This window comes from Ostrinia nubilalis, chromosome 18 (genome assembly GCF_963855985.1).
Source record: "Ostrinia nubilalis chromosome 18, ilOstNubi1.1, whole genome shotgun sequence".
Classification (NCBI taxonomy): Eukaryota; Metazoa; Arthropoda; class Insecta; order Lepidoptera; family Crambidae; genus Ostrinia; species Ostrinia nubilalis.
The window spans coordinates 439782-461238 of record NC_087105.1 but is presented as its reverse complement, the minus strand read 5'-3'; the positions used below and the strand labels follow the sequence as shown (position 1 = coordinate 461238).

Here is a 21457-nt window from a genome sequence, read left to right as displayed (position 1 = left end):
TTCAGGGAGAATGCATGTAAAGTAATTTCCTTCATCATCTCATTGTAGAGCTGGACATTAATCTTTTAGAGAAGACAGCGTCTTAGAGACTATTCTCCGGTGGTGTAGTTGCATAAACGCAGTTCCGTGTTCGGTTCCAGGGAGAATACTAAAGTTTAAAATTGGCTCATGTCTGGCCCATAGGTACACAAATTATAGAAGGTAAGTGTTTACCTTCTTTGTCTCTACTCTTTGTGTTTAGTCATAACTAATGTCTCAAAAGTGACGTGCAGGGGCACCCAAGCTAACCGGGGCCAATGACATACCATTGTAGCACGGATGGCTGACGCCCGCGCATCCTTGACACTGCACTACTGCCGCAGCATTTGCATAATGTGATGCAGCGACACTGGTTTTCGCCAGTCTGACTCGCAGGATGTCCGGCTTTACTATCATGTTAAGGAGGACAGTTATTTTCGGGCGTTTCTTCTTACTGGTGAGTCGTCTTCATTGAAGCTACGCCGTCATTTTCCTTCGGTCACATGATAGTACGTATTCTAAATTTGTAGGCTCTTTGCACAATGTCGAAAAACTGGTGTTTCTAGATGACTTAACGATTCGGTAGCAACTTCTCAGCACCTTAGAAAAGTCAATCTCAAATCACCATCAGCATTGTCGTCTTTCCACCTACATGCTTTAATCCGACAGGTACAGTCGTCAAAATGGTACAAAGCATTCGGTAATATATTCACCTGCGAGTAACTCCAGTGCGTTACATAACGTGCGCACACGCAGTGTCAAGGATTCGCGTAACATGTGCGCGTTACGTGGTGTATGCTTCAATTTTTTTTGCGCATACGTAATTTTGACCCTTTGATTTTGGCAAGCTGTTCAAGATATGGATTGAAATCTTATTTTAGATTTGTAAAAGCCATTAAACAAAACAATACTTATGTACCCCAATGATGCTTCTAACAGCAGAAAGAATTATCTTTGGTAAAAAAATGAGCAGAATACCACATTCACTCCCATTAAAAAGTAAGTTTTCTACATGTATGAGTAGGTATACTGACCAAGACATAGCTGGTGCGAGTATGACATATGATTATCCATTACAGCAATGGATATCTCCCGCCAGCGCATCAAGTAATCAGTCGCATCCTGATCGTGGTGCGGTGCCACTGACAGCGGAATCGAACGATTTATCGTCGAGAAAGTAATGCGACAAATACATCGAAAAAGAGCTAGTTTGAACGTATTTGATGAGACATTTTATTAATACTGGTATTAAATTACTTTGAATGAACATTAGTGGGGTGAGTGGCTTCAAATTTTCTGTATTATCGGACAATGTAAGTTACGATTACTATACTAAGCTAAGCGACGGAGTTTATTACCGACTCTACCTCACATAAAGCCGTGTACAAATCAACGTAACAACACTTTACAGAGGGGTTAACTGAGGGTTATTAGTCATTTGTTTAACGACAAACTGCTAGTAATATGTCTAAAGAAATGACGATGTTGATAATTTCTTTGTTTTTATTAAACAAGTAGGTACTCGTCAAGGCACTATTATTGGCCCGCTCTGGGTGCGCCCACGCGCTGACCTCGTGCAGGGGTCTGCAGTTTCGCTCTGGGGAGTTAATATGCACCGATTTAGCTGTTATCCGACCACTTGGAAGCATCTAGAAAGACAATATACGTTCGTGTCGCTTCGATCATTTTAATACAAGAAAAATTCTAATGAAGAATTCTTTGGGATGATAATAATGTTTGACTCACGTCAGGCGATTAGAGTTAGGTGCTAGTAGTAGATGAAAGAGAGGTTTTAGACAATCTATGATTTAAACACTTCATGCAAACATTCCAAATAGCAGTTCCAAGTTTCTTGTTGTATGTTTCAAACACTTCCTCTTCATGTTTAACAACTGAAAACAAGGCAATCCTTTGTTTAGCGGACACCGGAGCCGAGTTTGGTCAACTTTTTGGGTGCAGTGGTGTTTGGCAACTAGCGGCAACTAACGGCAACACCGGCAACGTTGTCGCGAGGCGGATGTTTACTACGCGTCGCGGGCGCTGTTTTGACAACAGCTGACAACGGGCGACAATATTTCAGATTCAACAAGATGTTGGTAAAACGCAGATTTTTCTTCGATTTTCAGATGTCGATCTTTTCTAAAAGGATTCGATTTGATGCAACACTGACTCTTCTAAAATATTTTCATTTTCAAATCTTTAACCCGACTCCCGGTTTAAAGAAGTTCAAAGAAAATACCTTTATACTTAGGTAGAGCTCATTACCGTTCCTCGACATCAAAGCATAATTAATTAATTACCTACATAAAATGCATTAAAATGATATTTATACCAAGCAAAACGTTCTATCGATTGGTTCCATACAAAGACAATGAAATACATTACTTTGTTTTGACATACTGAAATAAAAGCTAAGGAATTACTACTATGGGGTATTCATGGTAAAAGCTTATCACCATAATTATGTCACAATGGAAGGTCGTGAGTTGTCAACTCATTTTCCGCGAGTGAGACAATGCATTGATTTATGGATTATTGTTAGCTCTCACAAACCTAATTATTATCTTGAGGTAACATGTGCTCGCGGAGTTTTCCTGTGGAAATTAATAAAATTGACACTTAGATCAATTAGATATTTATTCTTGTAACTTCCTTAACAATAAAGTAATTTGGATGCCATTTTACCAAATTTTATTTATTGCTTATAATTCAAGCCTCCTTCCATTAATTTAGGTATTTGGACGAAAATAGTTGTCAATATTACATCCGTATGTTTTTCCTAGAATAGCACCTACTTTCAGGAGTTCAAAACAACTGCGCCATTGTTTAGTTCAAACAAATCGCGCCAGGTGGCGTAGCTGTGACGAATGAGGTGCGCGCGCGCCTGAAACTTTCAACTGTCAACATCCAGGCGTCGCCAATCGCGATCCAAGAACTTTGGATGTTGTGAAAAGACGCGTTTTGTGATGGTAATTAAGTACTTGAGACGGAAAAAATTTATTAATATAACAATAATAAATGTTTTAAGATAGAGGGGGCGAGATATTTTTGCATTTAGGATTGCTGGTGAGATATGGGGATACCTTGTTGTCCAGCCAGTGGGTGAAAAAGACCACCGACTCGTGACGCGTTTTCAAACAGTATTTTGCGATGAAGTTCCAATTTTTGCATTATTGAATTATCATAAAATAATAGCATTGAAGTCCACGTGGTAATGGTAATGATGATTGGTGCAGGAGCGTGAGGAACATGATAGGTACTACGTAATTAGACAGTGTCTGCCTAGAAACTAGTCCTACATACTGCCCATTCGTAGTCATGTGGCTGCAGCCTGAATAACAAATTCAAACGACACCACTAAATAGAAAATATTTGCAACTATGTACAAAAATGTTCACCAGTTGGTGTCACTGGACTTGCTAAGTGATCTGAATTTTGTGTTAACATGTTTTCTTACATGCCGTGCAGGTGGCTCATTTACTATTGTAAAGTAAGTGTTTTTGATTTCCGACTCAAAATTTTATTCAAAACATATTACTTTAAGTTCGTTTCCCTATTCTCAATCCCGCTTTGAGTAACTAACGCCCGTATGCACAAACATTACTATGAGGTCTCACAGTGCGTGTGGACGCACAGGGTGACACATGAACCAATCATAGAGCTCTATTCAACGCTGTGCGTTCGATTTTCTCCTTCACTTAAGCAAGCATCGTTTGTGAATACGGGCGAAAGTGGGAAAATGAAACTGAACATAAAGATGTAGAGCTCGTGCCAGTAAACTTTGAAAGTTTCGAATCATGGACTGAATTTCCTCAATTAGGTACATTGTTTGTAGCTATCAAAGCCTCCTATAATATTAATTTTTATACATACTTATAAGCTATTGCGATGAATGTGCAATGTCACAACAAACATTTTTATGTTTAGTGATATAAGAAATGTTAGATTATAAGCCTAACCTTGTAATCCCAACTAATATTATAAATGCGAAAGTAACTCTGTCTGTCTGTCTGTCTGTTACGCTTTCCCGCTTAAACCTCGCAATCTATTTTGATGAAATTTGGCATAGAGATAGTTTGAGTCCCGGGAAAGAACATAGGATAGTTTTTATCCCGGTTTTTGAAACAGGGACGCGCGCGATAAAGTTTTTCTGTGACAGACAAAATTCCACGCGGGCGAAGCCGCGGGCGGAAAGCTAGTTAAATTAAATAAAAAAAAAAAAAAAGGTCAAAATTACGCTTAAAATTACTTGTATTGGTTAGCAAAATGCTGAAGTCAATTGAAGCACAGTGAGTGTAAATAATAGATAGATTGTTTGTTTCGATCAAAAATTGACTTGATATTTATTTCTTAACGAAGGGCCTAAAAGACCTTATCAGTACAGTGAAAGTAGCTCTAGAACCTTTGCCTACTCAACGGTCCTTGTCTCTCGAAATCGCCTGATCTGCGCCCGCGCATTCGCAAGGCCGCTTTACGAAACGCTTGTGAAATATCAACCAGTGCAACTTTTGGCCAGTTCTTTGACAACTAACGTGATTTTACCCTAATTAAGATGAATGAAATTGTGGAAAACCTTGGGGGAGGCCTTTGTCCAGCTGTGGACGTCTTTCGGCTGAAACGAACGAAGATGAATGAGTCAATTCATTAAATTAATTTAAACAGTCTGACAGCTGCTGCTCTATTTAATAAACCTGATAAGTCACGTCGAAAACGCAAAACTTGTGATAATTTGTCTCAACAGGTGTTGCAACAAAGCCACTTGTTAATATTATATTTAACTTTATTATTAAGTTACTAATTAAGACCTACAGCTCTATAGCTAATTTTGAAATGACGCACAACAACAAATGTTTACCTACTTAGAAATAGATTCAAATCTGTTTGGATTTGTTTGAAGATGTGCAATGCTGTAAAGATGCTTCAAGCGGCGTGCGGTGTATAAGAAAATAAGGCAGTACCGCTTTAAAGTTTTTAAGTGCCTGTCTAACATCATAAGTTCCATCACTGTGAGTGCAGCTTTGTTCCTACTGCAAAACTGGCGTATCTGTGACGAATGGGGCGCGATAATATACTATGTAGGTGTGAACTAACAGAGATAAGGGTCGAGAAAGTTACTGCTTATTTTATTCATTAACTAAATTGCAAGAAAAGCGCATGCGCCTCTGTAACTGCATATTAATATAAACACGCAAGTAAACTACCTATATAAATATCAATTTGTAATCTCTATTTACCTATAAATATCTGAAAGATAATTAAAAATACCCAAGCTTCTTATCTGGTCTTAGACCTTAGGCTTGTCTAAACCGGATACCTACCTAAGTGTTTAGTACAAATAACTACGATTGGAAAAAATCCCCTGAAATAGTTAATAAACTACGTATTAAAAAATTATGAATGCGTTTAATTAGCCTAATTTTCTATGGTACTGATATTTAATTTGATTAAGCTTATCTTTAGATAAGAATAAAAATATTGATGACGAAAAATCATAAGTAGTCGTATAGGCGAAAAATAATAAATATAATCCAAATTAAAGTACATATAGCGTTTTACTAGTTCAAGTACCTATGAAATACGGTACATTGCAACTGCAGGCTAAGGCTAGCTTCCTACAGAACCAGTTCCGGAAGGCTTCATTGTCTGCATGTGGGGCATCTGGGGTCAAACGAATGTTGCTACACCAGTCCTGGAAGGATCTAGATGGCCCTTTAGCGTTCCATGACTCTATGCTCCTATTTATGTTTATATGAAGCAGTGCTTATAAGAAACGGTGTAGTTTTCATGGTTTAGAATTTCAAACCCGTCTTTTTCGCAGTTCAGTTATAGACTCTACATAATATTCTGAAATAAGTTGCAATTTACCTTAGTCCCTAAATAACTTAAAAAGATTGTTATTTTTCTTCGAATTTAAAGAAAATTCCATTTGTGCCGTAAGTTTTACAGTGGCCTTTACAATTTATAGATTTACCTTTCATGTTATGAATTCTGAAGAGCTGGTCGCGAATCAATGCAACTGTATTTTTATGATCGAGCCAGTTAGTTTTATCGCCGCAATAAATTCGCCACGCTACGGCGAGGACATTGTTATAAATACATTAAATAATAGTAATATCAACGTTTACAGTGTGAAAATTACAGAAAGCTTATAACTTCGTAGTATTGCACTGATAAAAATGAAATTTAACTGCGTTTGAGGATAAATAAAGCATTTTTTCGCTAAATAACATAGGCAATTGTTTGTTTATAGATAAGTCTATAAATACGTTAACACCTTTAACGCAATCGCTTCCATTGGCATGCTAACTAAGATTATCCAAATCACGTCGTATTGCGTCCACATTCAATGTAAAGTGGGAAAATATTTTACAGTATAATGTGAATAATAATGTTACTATCCACACTTGGTAGTGGTAATTTTGGTCACTACTTTCTTAGTAATTAATAGGGTTAGAGTTTGTTACAGCGATATTCAGTACATTTCGCCCTACTTATAGAGCGATCCTATTCCCGCCAGCCATAAAAGGTGTATACAATTTTCATATACATATTATATCAATATTGTTAACATGTGTTACTTATGGACAGCTTAGTGAAGCAGCTGCAAGAAAAATAGACTATTTGTTGGCAAATAAAATATTTTTTACTTTTACTTTACTTAATATTTCTCTAACAACTGGTATATCTCGCTAAAACTATGTCATCGCGCGGTAGCGAGCAGTCGTTTGGTTTAATTTAAAACAATAAAGTCGATTGGCGGCGCGGGCGCAGATTTGAGGGGATCTCTCGTGACCCGCGGACATGGACGATTTGCTAATATTTCTGGGGATTTCGTTTGGTGCGAAGGAAATGGGTTTAAAAGTTTCCTTTCAGCCGTTATTGATATATTTGGTATTCAATATAAAGGTACCATCTGGTGATTGATCTCTGGCTCGAGTAGTGCAGAAGGTTTAATCATTACAACCATATTTATCATTTATTAATCGTTAATGGCACCATCGGCATCATCATTTCAACCAACGACATTCTGGCTGGACTGGACGTAAAAGCTTCACAATTTAATGTATTGTAGAAATGTACCAAGTAAAGTGCAAAGGTACTGTTGGTATTTGGTTAAAAAAGTTATGCGTCCTTGACACAATACAATTTCCGATTTGCAATTTGTAGCGGTGCCACAATTAACCATGGATAGTTTTTTGTTTCCGATTTCTAAATAAGATGTCGACTTTTCTAGTAAGATTTGAAGTGGTTGCTTTTGAGATTTAAATATTGTAATTACGAAGTTAAATACAGTGTGTGACAAGAACTAATAATGTATAATGAAAGTCTTGATTGGTTCCAATCACAGGTTCCTATACTCGTAATAAAAATTTTCTATCATTTTTATCAATTTTATTTGTAAATGGATATTGACCTGATAAAGATGATAAAAAAGGCGTAGATAAAGGGAGATAGTTCAGCGATGGACGTCCATAAGTTGAGATAACCCTGAGATAAATACACGAAGAATGTGGTTCATTGAAATATTAGTTAATTTGTTTATAATACAAGGATAACATTAAAATACACTGTCATAACCTGCTACTATATCTACACCGGTAACAATCATCGAAATGCATCATAAATAAAGTAATTTCATAAAAGATTGCGCATGCGGTATGCAAACCAGCTTTAAGTAATTACACATAAAAAAGTCCCACAGAACGTAACCGGCACGTAACGCGTACGTGACGCGCGCGTTACGTTGTGTTACACTGTGTAAACTGTGATACACACGAGGTCGCGTGCGCGGGAGTGCCGAATATCGATGTTTATTGCTTGTAGATTTAATAAGCGATGATTCGATTCCACGGGGCATCGATGCAAATGTAATGTATTGTCATACAATTATTAAGTAGTGTTGTGCTGGGTTGAATATCATTTGTCGATCAATATTATTCTTTAAAGTAATTTAACGGCCAGTTAGCTTTGTGTTACAATACAAGACTACAATATGACCTGCTGTGCTGGATTCAGATGCTGCATCAGCCCTCCAGACCGATGGGTATCTATGCAAGTCAATGCATTTTCCTGATGCATTAAAGAGTTCAACGATAGTGTGATGAGTAGGTACGAGTAGTAAAATATCTGTTCATAATTTCAAATGACGTATAATATAATTGTGTTCGTAAACTTCTTCGCCTACATCACTGCTTTACTATGTTACTGCACTATCTATAAAATAATCTACACCCAGAACAATAGTTGCAGACAATCGTCATTGTGAACTTTTAATAGTATTGGCACTAACTACGAATTTTATTAATAGGTTACCTACCAACTTCTTTATTTCACGATATAGTACCTACGTGCAACGTAAAAAATATAAATATAATGTAATCTCTATAAATAAAAATGAATTGATGTTCGTTAGTCTGATTAAAACTCGAGAACGGCTGGGCCGATTGAGCTGATTTTGGTTTTAAAATGTTTGTCGTAGTCCAGGGTAGGTCTAAACGGTGAGCAAATACGCTCGCGATATTGTTTTTCTGTGACAGACAAAATTCCACGCGGGCGAAGCCGCGGGCGGAAAGCTAGTAATGTATAAATATCATTAACTATTGCACTTCGGTTGTAACTGCTCGTGCTTATCTATCACACTAACATTAAAATATTTTTCCCTCGAACCTCTAACCGCAGCTGTTTTTAGTCCGAAATATGATTTTTACTCGCCTCTATCTTTTACTAAGTTATCATTGCTATCGTCAGAGAAGTGTCAATTTTGTATAAATAAATAGTTAACTATACTGCCTCCTTGGTCGACTGATAGACAACTTTGTAAGATTGTTATCACTTTTATCACTCTGATGTAACCAAAGTTTCTATTTAGTTATGATAAGTAACCCCAACATAACCCTGTCTGCTACCAAAAATAAATATTTAAGGCAGTTTAATATTAGTTGTTTGTTACTAATTTCATATTACCTAATGCCTAATTACTTACACTCTTATTTAAATAGGTAGTCACTAGTCAACAAAGATAAGATTCATATTGTATTAAATCAAAACAAAACTAAACTGGATTTTAAACGAGTTGAATATCAAAATAGTACCAAACAAACAACACAACATAAGTACCATTCACTTTTTTAAATAATAACCAACCTCACGTTTGTCAAGGACGATCTCCATCATAAGTTAAACAGAGCTTAATTACTACTTATTTTAAAAAGAAACTCACCAAAACTTTAACTTCAGGTAATAACACTGGCAAATAATAGGTCCTTCTGAGGATAAAAAAAAAGTTTTAATAACACCCGCGGACACGCGCGTAAATTAAAAATAAATCGTTTGACAGCTGCTGTCAGAAATTGGCGCGAACGTGCTCGCAAGGCGGCGAGCGGCGGCTATGTGGCGCGCTTGGAGCAATCACGGACACTTGCGCAAACGCAGCGAGCGGGCATTGCGGTTTGACTTATCGTAGTTACTTTTAAGTTTTAACACAATAAAATCAATTAGATACCTAGTTACAATGTAGGTAAATGCATACTTGTTAGTTTGGTGTTATTTAGGTAGGTATTTGAAATAAAAATGTAGAAAAGTTCCTGAATATCTTAATAAGCTCTATCAAAAAAATACGTTTTTTATTTAGAGCTTTTATATGCCTAAAGTTCAGTATTGCCGCCAATAACGCTAAAATTGCCTCTACATTACAATTTAAACAGGTGCTATAATAATATTTTAGATTTCCAGTTAGGCTTCTTTCTATGTAATTAACGAAAAATTAGCATTAATGCATCAAACTATTTCTAATATTTGATAAGGGATACATTCATTTATTAGAACAATATTGGCAAAAGATCTATTTAGTATTAGTGTCACACTTTACTAATACACCAAAGCAGAATTCAAATGCATATTTGGATGCGGAAGTGATGTAACATGATGTTTATTTATGATCCTATTTTCAAGTACTTAAGTAACTACAACTTTAAAGTAAGTACTTCGATCGTTGTGAATATTTTCGATTCGCAATGATTACTGTGTTGTGATGTCAGGAAATCAATATCTATCTATATAAATAAAAATGAATTGATGTTCGTTAGTCTGATTAAAACTCGAGAACGGCTGGGCCGATTGAGCTGATTTTGGTTTTAAAATGTTTGTCGTAGTCCAGGGTAGGTCTAAACGGTGAGCAAATACGCGCGCGATATTGTTTTTCTGTGACAGACCAAATTCCACGCGGGTGAAGCCGCGGGCGGAAAGCTAGTTATAAATATTATACCTTTTCTAAATTAACAACGTTGCCATAAACACTGTAATCATAAGATAAGTGAGTGCTTTGTTGATTAGATGTTGCCGAATTTTGCCCTTTATTAAATGAAGAAAGAAGTCATTTAAATCAATCAATTTAAAAAGTTGTTGATCAGCTTGCTGGAAAGACACCAATTCAGTATTTATAATTATTGAATTTGTGACTGAAGCCACTGTACTATATTTAAATGAAAAGGTTTAAATAAATAAATAAGGGACATTACCCGCTTGCTCTATAATACCTAATTTGTTCACACAATTAATTTTCAACACCATAAAACAATAGAGTTAATCCTCCCGTCAATCTCCGCGAGATATTTCCTAATAAACTTCCATTTATACAACCTACTCTACTGCCAAATGATCTCTCAAGTCCGGAATACTGAGCAATAGAAGTTATTGCAACGATGGTAATGCCATCAAGTGTCTTAAGAAATTAGTTTAAATTGCAGTAAATAACAGTGATGTACAGTAAACACGGGACAGGTTGATATAAATGAGTGAATTCACAAGTGTTACGGTCTTAATAACTTTTAGTTTTTTACAGCAGACATTATAAGTCACACTTTAATAACAATTTTTTTACTCTTCAATTGCTAGCTTTCTTTATGCTATGTAATTTCCATTGTATTATAAGAGGTTTATTAATGAAACTTAATTATGTTAGAGCTTATTTACCTAAATAGTCTAAATACTTAATTAAACACAAATGCAAAAAATCGCGAATGTTTAAGACACTAATGGGTTAGGGCAATTTACTTAGGGCATGGTCAAACACCCTCTTTAAGGTTCTTTCTATTATCATATACTTCAGGATTTTTCAGAATTGAGTAACTACGTCATCGTATTTTATATGTTATATGCAGTTCTGAATAAATATTTACAGGAAATGTGTTAGTTTTGTAATTCCCGAAGATAATAACTAAACTGCTTACATGGAACTAACTAGGATATAACGTTTTGCGACTACGAGTATACCATAGAGATTGACACCCTCAAGTAAAAGTAGCGTGACAAAATGGTAGAGATCTTAAGTTTCGAATAAGTTAGAATAATTCCAGCTATATATCGGCTACATTATTAAAAAGTCACACTCCATTATAGATCACATCTAATCAAGATTCTTTTGACGATGTATATTATATGACGTACACAATCTATTTCTAAATAAGTATAATAAAAAAAAACTCACCGTGTCTTAGAAGCACAAATCCAACAACAGTTCCTAGCGGTGTCCGCGTCGAACGCTATAGCGATAGTGGGCTCATATCTAAGACTGCTTTTATATATTATCAAAATCATTGCTAATTGAGCGTAGGTATCATTAATAAATTAATGATAATGACATTCAGACTTCATCCCAGCGGAACGCATCGTGGGATTTATCTGGAGATTATATTGATAGGATTAGAGTTGTCTTGTTGACATGCCATCATAATTTGTTACGTACCTACTTGCTTACCTACCTGGTTGATGTAGGTAGAGTTTCCTCACAGACGCTTGCAACGTATACATCGTAATAAACAATATCTAAAACAGTGTTTTTCAACCTGTGCGTCGCGACCCCCTGGGGGGTAGCGAAGCCTCTATAGCGGTCGCGAGAGGTCGTAAAAAAATCAGTAAAGTTTTAAAGCTAGATTTATCCGAAATCTAATTATGCAAATGCATAAATGTTGTATAGATTGAAGAATTCGGTCCCTACAACATCTTCGTAAAAGGCATGAAAAAAAGCGAACGGTCGGGGGGATCGCAAAAATTTTTTCATGCGCGTCATGAAAAAGGTTGAAAAACACTGCTCTAAAAGATAGAAACCATAAAATGGGAGAAATCCCTATGTAAGTAATTGTAGTGGTGCCCATAAAGTTAAAAATAATCGAGATTAATTATTAACGCAATCTTACTTGAAAGGCGCCTACCGTACTTTCTGTAGCAAAGTTTCAATGCATAAGCAATTAAGCATGCATGGAACTAAGAAAGTACTAAGTAAGGAACTCTAGAAACATTGAATTTCTTAATAAGGAATTATTTTATTTTGGTAGCTAAATTGTGATAAAATTAGTAGAAAGTGCTAAAAACTTCCATCATTACATTATATTTTATTAAAAGTAAAATCGCTTGTTATTTTATAGCGACGTACCTAAACAATATTTTTTTTTTTTCTTTTTTTTTTTTTTTTCTTTGTACCTCTGACGTTTGCTTATCAGAGCCTTTTGTATTATGTTTGGTTCATTTGTTTACTGTGTTGTTTAGGGTTTTAAAGTTAGTTGTGTGAGTTTCTGCTTTTCTTATTTTTCTTTTTTATTTATGTTTTCTTTTGTAACGATTCTCCAGTTTGCTGTTAAAATTTTGACTTTGTTTTCTTAATTGTGCTGTTTTGCTGATTTAACTATTTCTTCTATTGTTCATTACTAAATGTATTGTACTTGTTTACCAAAATATCTAGACTATGTTTTCTGCCAAATTTCTATGTGCTATTGGATTTTGTGCGAAAATGTTGTTTCACTATATTACCATAATACTGTGTCAACATTATCTTGCCTGTCCAATTTGGTTTTCAAATGGTTTCAATTTGCCCATCAAATTGACTCCTATTTGCGATGTGTATTTTATGCGAATTTTGAATTTTGACTTTGCTGTTCTTGCCGAAAGTATTTTGTTGGAGTTTAATTTAAAAAAGAGTGCCGAATTTTTACCTAACCACCTAACGTATTTTGAAAGGAAATATGTAGATCGATAGATCGTGAGCTGGTTGGTGATCCCCGGGACAACTTTAGCAATATGCCACTGTGGACCTGGCCAGCGCATCCCACCGCCTGCGCACTGGGCAGTCGCTACTAAACGCGTTGTGTGCGACATGCTCCGCTTTGGCTCGCTGGCAGTTCTTGCACGATGGTGCCCCACCAGCGAGCTTCTCGGCGCAGTCGGCGCTGAAGTGCGGCCCCCCACAGTGGCTGCAAACGTCGGCGGGCTCCGTGCAAAATCGTCTACTGTGGCCGTATCCCAAGCACTTTGTGCACTGCACCAGCGGTGATTGGTCGGCCACTCTGATGTGCTGTAGATCGATATGCACGGATCCCGCCTCGTTTGCTCTCTTCCAAACCATCGGGGAAACGCTCACTACAATATGGTTTGTGTGCGGGTTCCTTGCTTTTTTCTTATACCGGATTGTGACACGGTCCTCCCCCTCGCGGAGGTCACGGAAAATACTCCCGTTCTGCATCCTTAGTGCCTTCAGAACGTCCGCATCGCTGTTCAGCAACAGGACGTCCTTGAGCACCAGGAGCGGGTCTTTATTTTTCATGTCCTCCGCGATGAGGAGGCCACCCGTGCCCGCAATCCTTTCCTTGACTTTCTGTCTTTCCTCCTCGCTTCCACAGCCCATGATGATCTTGGCATTTTTTGCTTTACGTATCTTCTCAACACGGACCCATCCTTCCTTAGCGTTGACGGCTTCCCTGACCTTCCGCAGCACCTCCTCTCCCGTCTCCATCACATCCTTTGATGAGACGACGACAGAGTGGAGGGCCGACCTGACTGGACGCTGCTGGTTGGGCACGGAAGCCGCCACGCTAGCATATGACGTCTTTTCTAAGGAACTCCGCTGCTTTTCGATCTCTTCCTTCATAGCTTCTATTTTAATGTTACTTTCCAACAAAAGTCTCCTGTTTTCCCGTATTTCTGCCACTATCCGATCCTCGTCCACTCTCTTTTCCTCTTCCCTATCCTTTTCCTTCTCCTTTTCAGGTTCAGGCTCAACCATGCTCTTGCTGGGAGCCTTCCCCTTCCTGTCCGTTTCCGACTCCTTAACGAGCTGGTACAGCCGATCCAGAGCCTCTACGACGGTGGTCTTGATGTCGCCCCTCAGGTTGCGAGCGGTGCCAAGGCTCACCTTGGCCTTCTGAAGGGAGGCTCTGGCTTCGGCTGTCCTGTCTCTGGTGACAGTGGCAGTGGGGGTTTTAGGTGAGTTCACCGAAGCCTCCACAGAAGCTCGGCGCAACGGCGCGGGCTTCTTTGGAGCCTTCGGTGGTTCGGCTCGCGGCGGGGTTGAGTCGGATGCGGAGGAAAGCCCAGCTTTCCCCGCCTCCCACTCCCCGACGCTGCGCCTCACTTTACCCGGTCTTCTGATGGGCGGGGAATCAGGAGACCTTTGCTGGTTCTCATCGTTTACCCTCTTAGCGGGTGTTCTGAATCCAAACATACTATCAGAGGTATGCGTCAATATAATTAAAACAACTTAGGTCTTTATGACCGCGTGAAGAAAAACACAAGTTAAAATAAAAGGTTTGTATAAGTTGTATAAGGTAAAATATAATATAAAATTGGTTAAAACTTCTTTTCCGTTTCAGATCCCGACCACAGTATGCAGCCGTCGCAGCACCCGGTAAGTTACTAAGTTTGTCTTCTTAAAATATATTATAATGCGTTAGTTTACTTTTCAGATACCGGGAGCCACAACGTCGCAGTCAGGAGCGGTCACAATAAAATTATAAAATGTATAAATTAAATTATTTGTCAAATAAGACCTAAATTGAACCTTAAACTAAACTCAAATTTCGTCAAACTGTCCCTCAGTGATGACCCTGGCCAATACAACCCAAAACGAAAATAATAATTTTTGGTCAAATCCAAAAAGTCTACCTAGTAAATGACCAAAGGGTGGGTGGGCGGGCAAATTTTTCGATTTGTATGCGTCGGATCGCAACAAATGAGGTGTCCACGGATAGGGCTCGTCGAGACGGACAAAATAAGACGGTCAACGCCTGGGGTCGCCCTGAAAAATTTTGAAAAAGACGTCCAAAAACCGTTTCCGAAAACCTAAAATCCGCCAAAAAAGCAAGTTCTAGTATGGAACGATATCAATCGAACGTCAGGGGAGTGCTAAGCCGAAAGGGGTGAGTCTATTAAAGCGAAAAAATTTTGAAAAACGGACCAAAAATACCAAAGTTGTAAATTTTTGTATGAAAATATTCTAAGTCAATATTAAAAATTTGAAAAGTCGAAAATTTCCACGAAAATCGATTTTTCGCGTGTCAAACGTCACGAGGGTGTTTACTAAAAATATTACGCACAATTTGATGTATAACACGTAGGGGTGCGTTTAAATTTTGAAGAAAATTTGAGTTACCTAAACAATATTAGAAACTACTACTTTATCTCATTGAATAATAATTAGATTGTGTCAATTTTTTCCCGATACATAATTTGATAAATTATGTAGGTAGATACGTTTTAATTGATCTGCAATAACTAAAGTATTTACGTGCGTATTTTTGCCAATTGTGGGATAACCAATGGCCTTGGAATTATTTCGGCTACACGCGATGCATATTTTTGCATACACGTTGCTTTTAAAATGAATTTCAATACGTGCACTGTTTATCGAACATGCAGCAGTTACTTTTTTTTTTTTTTTTTTTTTTATGCATAACAAGGCAGGTATTTGACCACAATCGCACCTGATGTTAAGTGGGATGCGGTCTAGGATGGTACATATCTGCCCTGTAAGTGCCTATTCACTCTCGCCTTGAAAAGGCCCGGATTATAGTTTTCGGGAAAGACAGCAGCAGGCAACGAATTCCAGTCCCTAGCTGTTCGCATTATAAAAGAGTCATCGAAACGCTTAGTGCGAGCTGGTGGAATGTCAACAATATAGGGATGGTACGCTAACCTGCGTCTGGTTCCCCGATGATGGAAGGGGGCTGGTGGAATTAATTCATGTAATTCTTTCGCACATTCTCCGAAGTGTAGCCTGTAGAAAACCGATAGGGATGCTACCTTACGGCGATGGTCAAGTTCCTGGAGCGCCGCTTCAACAAGGGTAGGGCTGTCGATAAGTCTTCTGGCACGCCTTTCCACCGAATCCAAAGCAGCCAAATGTTTCTTGGCAGAGCCGTCCCAGAGGTGGCAGCAGTACTCCATGCAAGGTCGGATCTGTGCTTTATAAAGCTGCAGCCTTTGCTTCTTGGAGAAGTACTGCCTTGCCCTCGAGAGGATACCAAGCTTTTTGGCAGCAGTTTTCGCTATGGATTCGATGTACTCGCCAAAGTTCAGCTTGCTGGACATTTCAATGCCCAAGAGTTGCAGTCGCTCGGTGATTTTGACAGGCACACCTCGGAATGTTGGAGCCATAAGAAATGGACTTCGTTTGGCGGAGAACAGACACGCCTGTGTTTTTGACGCGTTAAATTGGACCAGGTTGGCATCGCCCCAATCAGAGACATCCTGAAGGGCCAAATTTAAGCGTTCAATTAGGGACTCACGACAAGACTCGACCTCACGCCTGTCGGCTTTTGCGTTGGATATATATTTGGCTGTCACTGTCGTGTCATCTGCGTACCCAAAGGTACCGGGTTTGAGCAGGTCATTGTACCTGTAATTTAATGTGCTTAGATATACTAAGATCATTATACCTGTAATTTAATGTGCTTAGATCATCTGTCTACGGAAAACCCGTAGCAAAAATAGCTAGCTACTACGAAACATGTCGCGACGTTTAAATATTCTATGTACGACGTTTTTTCGAGTATTTACATTAACGCACCTAACATTTAACAATAAACATATAGGTAATTGTTTGTTTTCTAATTTTTGAGTACCTACAATTATTTAGGAAAATACAGGAAGTTTACTTTATATAGTCAGTGCGTTATGTATAATTTTTTACTAATTTCAAATTCTTTCTCGTCTCATACAAAAAAATCAGCAGGCAAGTCGATTACTAAAACTTATTTTCAGTAACCTAAACAAATATAACACCAGCTGAAGCTCGCTGAAGACCGCGTGTGTGCAGAAAGCGACTTTCAATTTTCGATAAAAACTACAGGGCAAGGAAGGTAAGGTTGTAGTTAGGGTAACAAACTCTACCTATCAAATAAGCAGTAACTTATTTTGTTTGATCTATTTTGGTGATCAAAGTGGAATCCAGGCTCTCTCCAGACTCTGATCACCCATGGATAAGAAGTCCACTTTGATCACCTAGGTGATCTTATCCATGGGTGATCCAAGGACACCAAAGTGTCGCCTAGAGTCCACTTTTACCACCTGGGTTATCAAATCCAGGTGATCAAAGTGGAATAGACCTTTTGTTTTGGTATTTTTGGTTGTGTATAATTCAGGACAACTCTACTTATTCTGCCCCCGATAGTTAAGAGGGCGCATGATACAACAAATCAAAACGTTGATAAAAAGATTTAAATTGTTCAAATGTTTATTTGTTCCCTGTCCTTCAAATACGAAAAAATGCGTGCAGTATTGCTGTGCTCTACACAGTTTTATATTTTCTAAAAAAAATGTAATGTATTCGGCTGATAAGAGACTCATTAAAGATAATCACGATAGATGTTGACTAATGATAATTTAATGTTTCAATGCATCCCTTGTCTCCCTTTATCAGATAGTAATTAATAGTAAATACTAATAAATCTCCACATTGCTTAGCAGATAACGTATAAAGCATCGATGCATCTTGATTAAGATTTATTGCGGACTCTACAACATTGACTTTGTTCGCTTATCTGACATTCTGATTAAATATAACTTGCGTATCTATTTACACGAGGAACCTAATCAATTAGTGTGAATTGTGTAAATTTTCCTGTGACTTCAGATGACGCCAAGTTTAGGAGTTGGTAGTTTGCGACACACAAAAAGCGACAGCAAGTAGTTTGTTGTACTAATTTTTGCTTACTGCTTGCCAACGGAGGTCGATTCCAAAAGTGGGACGTGTATTTTTGTGGGAAATTTTGTAATGAGCCCTCATGACTTGAATTGACCTATTAGTTGGATAAGTTGACTCTTGTCTTTTTGCTTGACCTCTAAGGATGAGCTCAGTAGCTTTGCTCTATCTTTTAATTCTAATTACTGTTAAGGTTTCAATAATTGCCATAGATTTTCAGATACCTGAGCACATCAAAAATCGTTTGGTATTTAACAGGTAGAGACAGTGTTTCTCTTACCTGTGACGTCATTCTATTCAATTAAGACTTCATTTCACATTTATCGCTAGTTCCAGAACCACATACATTTTCACTGTTTTCTTGTAAGTTTGTAAGAATATACCTCACTTCACTCGTAAGACGTCGTGTTGGTTGTCGTGATATCGCGCGCGAACGCATGTTTTGGTCTAAAGCGTGTCGACTGGTGCGCCGGCGCCGGCGCTGCGTCTAATCTCCTGTGTTGGGCTTTCAAGAGACGTGCGCAAATTTTCCGTGTGCAATAAATAGAAAAGCTAACAGCAAGTTTATAAACAGGGCTTTGTAGTTCTCACAGATTGAAGGCATGAATAGGCCACTTACTTTTTCGAAAATCGATTCTGTGCTTTAGGAGGGCAGTTTGACATATCCAAAAACCAATATAGGCTTTTACGCACGCTCCACCAGTAAATACGCATTCGTATCGCATCGTACAAAACAGTGTAGGGTCGTAAATTGCTTTAATTGTGTAAATTATGTAGAGACCTAATAGGTAATCCTTTTCAGCCTGTTATGTACCAACTACCAACTAAAAAAAAAGCAAGAGAGAAGAAATATTTCTGATTCTTAGATGATACTTGGTTACCAAAATAATGAATGGAATTGCCATTAGGTAGGTATTTCCATTACTATATGTAGTCAATTTATGCTTGGTGCAAGGAAAATTCCCAGAAAAATTGAAAAAATCTATCGTAAAACCCCTATTCAAAAAAGGTGAAAAATGTAAAATAGATAATTATAGGCCGGTTACCTTGATACCAATATTCTCAAAGATAATTGAAAAGATAATTTACAGGAGGTTAAATAAATAAATTCTTTGAAAAATACAATATCATTACAGAGAAGCAAAATGGGTTTAGAAAAGGTAGGAATAGTACGTATAAGAAGTACTTCATTGGCTGCATTTAATTTGATTCGACATATAATGACTTGCATGGACCAAAAGATACCCATCACGGTGATATTCATGGATATGAGTAAAGCTTTCGATTTCGTGTGTCACAAAAACGTCTCCTAGCAAAATTATCCAAATATGGTATACGAGGTCCAGCGTTTGAATTGATAAAATCATACTTGAGTGACAGAACACAGTGTGTGGAAATCAAAAGGTATTGTTCGCAATCAAAAACAGTTTTGCCATATAGATCTTCTTATGTTAATAATAAATTCGGTGTTCCCCAGGGCAGCATACTGGGGCCACTTCTTTTTTTGCTTTATATTAACGATTTGCCTAAACATGTATCGCAGGAATGTATCTTGTTTGCAGATGACACCACCCTTATTATTGAACGTAAAGACATTGCCACATATAACATTTAGGTGAATAACATATTATCTCAGGCCATAGCATGGCTCAAATGTAATAATTTAAAATTGAACGCTGGCAAAACAAAATACATACAGTTCCGGACAGTAAGAGGTAACTCACAGTCTTTGAATGTTACAGTTAATGATGACCCCATAGAAGAAGTTACACAAATAAAATTCCTAGGTATGAATGTTGATTGCCATTGTAACTGGAAGACTCATATTGATGACCTGTGCACAAGAGTTAACAAATTTGTGTATGCTTTAAGAAGGGTTAGCAGAGTTGTATCTGTAAAATCTGATGATGAATTAAGTTTAAATTCGTTTAAGAGGCTCACTAAATTGTGGTTATTGAAAAATTGTTTCTATAGTTTGAAAGATTTTATGGAGCATAAGGAATAGTTTTTTAATTTTATTTTAAGAGAAATGTGTATACAGCTGTGCAAGCTGTATACAGCTAAGCCGTGTGGTGACGGCAGAGTAGAATACATTTGTCACCAACCCCTACTCTTCCCGCGGGTGTCGTAAGAGGCGACTTAGGGACTACACATCAAACAGAGAATGGGCAGCAGCGCTCTCTGAAAAACATCAATTTTTTAAACTGCGATCTCCAACCCGCCTGCCAAGCGTGGAGATTATGGCAAAACCCTCCACTATTGTGAAGGAGGCTCATAGTCCAGCAGTGGACTGTAAAGGGCTGTTGATGATGATGATGTGTATACAGCTGTAATGGTAGGATTTGGCGATCTAACTTTATTATTGCAATTACTACTGCAAATGTAATGTACCCAAATTTATGCACAATAAATTATTTGATATTTGATTTGATTTGTTGTAATAATCAATGAATCAACGCTCTTATAAATACGAGCAAGAGCCACGTCCGGCTACCGTACCTCGCGGCATCTGCACTCATTCTTCTGTTTTGCTTTAGGTATACCTACATTGCGTAGTTTTTCTTCATGGCCGTAAGGTTGACTTACAAAATTTTCTGATTTTTATGTATTATGTAAGTATTACGTGCAACATGAAAGAATCTTTTTAGATACCTATTTCTTACTTTTGTTATTTGATTGAAGCTGGAGTAAGGAACTGGATTTGTAGAGTTTTCCGGCAGAATAAGCAAGCCCTCGTAAATTCTGAGCGAGTTGCGGAAAAGTTTGTATTCATAGGAGCTTAAATACGATAAGTTTAGGAACAGTTTTGAAACGAAAAGCTTAATAAAATAAGCTATTATTTCTTTTCCATAATATTTTCGAATAGCATTATTTTGAGCTTATTTTTTATTTTCCCTTGTGCAAAAAAGTGCTATTGCATCCTTTTCAAGCAATTTCACAATCTGGCCAAGCACGCTTGTGCGTCCCATGATTGCCGTTGGTGGCAACAGTGACGTGCGCTCGCGCGGCGAATATTATATCACTGATAAATTGATATTGGAGTTCAAGATAAGAAGCGTTGGTGCCGTGCGCAAAGCTGTTAAGGCGAAGCCAGGAACTGCTGTAGAGACACAAAAAAGCGGTATTAGAGTGCAAGATTTTATGTATAGGCATAATGCCATAGAACGCACATGGTGTATGTGAAAACTTTGACTTTGTCTGCATATATTCCGTAATTGTAGAGAGTCTAAGATTTAGACCCTGAATCTTCTTCATAACTATAAGTAGTAATGTACTGTATCTACACTTTCTCTGCTGCTCTTCATATGCTTTTTTGTAGATAGATTATAATATCGTATACTAAAGCAAAACTATTACGTGGATATCTGTCTTCGGTGGTATTAAACGCTGAAACTTACATCAAGTAGGTACACATTATGTACAATATACTATGTTGGTACCTATCATAAGTAAGTAGATTACAATTACTAG

At 37.7% G+C, this 21457-nt stretch overlaps 1 protein-coding gene across 3 annotated transcripts in view; it reads right to left on the bottom strand.

The window, feature by feature from the left end:
- The window catches only part of LOC135080453 (high affinity copper uptake protein 1-like), a 32475-nt gene extending 14079 nt beyond the window's left edge, over window positions 1-18396 (bottom strand). The window contains exons 1-2 of one of the 3 annotated variants that reach the window (XM_063975089.1): window positions 11504-11520; window positions 9239-9284 (exon numbers count right to left, since the gene is read on the bottom strand). The gene's annotated coding sequence lies outside the window, so the exon portion shown is untranslated. Of the gene's footprint in view, window positions 1-9238; window positions 9285-11503; window positions 11581-18266 lie in introns of those variants that run through there. The other 2 variants (XM_063975091.1, XM_063975088.1) reach the window with 2 other exon arrangements.
- Between the last annotated feature and the right edge of the window lie 3061 nt (window positions 18397-21457).